The 1,629-nt window shown below is 44.6% G+C and overlaps 1 non-coding gene across 1 annotated transcript; it reads right to left on the bottom strand.

Annotated features, from left to right (window-relative positions):
• Window positions 1-1,079: 1,079 nt before the first annotated feature.
• Window positions 1,080-1,161, bottom strand: TRNAL-AAG (transfer RNA leucine (anticodon AAG)). The gene has a single exon. It is a non-coding gene; the product is annotated as a tRNA-Leu (tRNA).
• Window positions 1,162-1,629: the final 468 nt, after the last annotated feature.

Raw genomic sequence — 1,629 nt, 5'->3', positions numbered from 1 at the left:
GGTACTTAGCTACCCCACTCACATCCTCTATGATAGGCACATTAGAAAACACAAGATCATGATTTGAGTAAAAATATTGAATCTCTTCCTGGTTATAGAATCTTGTTAGTAACAGACTACAACGTATCCCATATGTTAATGACAGTCTATGATAGGTAACCCCCTCTTGTACCGAAACAGGAATCTGTGTACACACAAAACAATCTTTTGCATACATTGTGTCAACATACTCACTCAGCAAGCGATAGAAAACATCAGTGGATAGTTCCCCTTTCAAGTTAGTTCCCTCATGCAAGTATCTTGTATCCAGCTCAAACCTCTCCCAGGCTGTTAGTGCAGTGGTAGTCTCAGGAATTGTAGCATTGTTAGTCCCACTTTTATCCATTAGTGTCATTCTCACAACCACAACCCTAATGAATATTTATTACATGAACCTTTTTTGCAAAAGTATTTGGTTCAAGTAAACTTAAAGTGTTGGGATTCAAGCCAACGGCTCCAGAGAGACTGTAGCCTAAATCTAGCCAGTTTAGCCTGCTCAGCCACGCTACCTCACATTTACAAGCTCACAACAATAGTAACTTGGCCAAACACTGTGGACACCCGCTGTGGTGACCTGGCTATGCAGGGTAACGCAGCATTCACCGACAGTTGAGCGAGTTACAGGTGAAAAGCAAAGTATAATAACAGTCTGCATATAATATATGTCTTTCCTTATTTATTCTTCTTCCCCATTGTATGTTTGCTCTCTGCTTTAGAAACGCGAGCTGTCATCACTGCAAGGAAACGTATCACACAGCGTTCTACTGTTTACACTCACTGAACTTTCAGCATCACAGTGACCCCTCTCGTCGCCTCTATAGTTAGACTTTAGGACAGCTGGTTTGTTTACCGATACAATTCTTGTCACCTTAGGTTGTGGTTTTTTAAAATAAGAAGGCTCGGTCCCACTGTCTGGCTACCCTTATATATATACGTCACCACTTTACATAGTCTCACCTCTCGCTATGTGGATCGTAGGTGCAGAAGGCAGAGAGTGAGACACTGATGCAAACAAAATACGTTTGTGAGTTGAAAAATACTGGCAGCGGTGGGATTCGAACCCACGCCTCCAAAGAGACTGGAGCCTTAATCCAGCGCCTTAGACCGCTCGGCCACACTACCCTGAGCAAACCTGTTTCTGTAAGCTTTCTGAAGTGAGATGTTCTGTTGTATAGGGGAGATGGAGACTAAGGGTGTATAGCCTGTGAAGTGATCCTAGGAAAGTCAACGCCAACAGCAGCAGGCACGTGATACATTCAGTAGGTCAGGATTGGCCCCGGGCCATGGGAGGTGTCAGGGAGCGCCAGTCCTGAGAGTCCGTAGGAAGACAACCCTTACATTGGCGTCCCGCACGCGCTGCTTCTCTTTCTTTAAGGATAAGGAATCAAACGATCTACGTCCCTCAACTTACCAACCCTCCGCCTCAGGAAAGATTTTGTGATTCATGAGCAGAACCCGGCTGGTGCTGTTTACAGTAATGCCTAAGCACAGTACTCAACTGAGCGGTGTTTCCAAACTGAGCCGTTGTACTGCCGGAAATACCATGGGATATGTCATTTAACTTTCACATAAAATAGGGTTAACCCAGCC

The sequence above is a fragment of the Pleurodeles waltl genome, chromosome 12 (assembly GCF_031143425.1).
Source record: "Pleurodeles waltl isolate 20211129_DDA chromosome 12, aPleWal1.hap1.20221129, whole genome shotgun sequence".
Classification (NCBI taxonomy): Eukaryota; Metazoa; Chordata; class Amphibia; order Caudata; family Salamandridae; genus Pleurodeles; species Pleurodeles waltl.
Note: the sequence above shows the minus strand (reverse complement) of the source record. Positions and strands in the feature narration are given on the sequence as shown.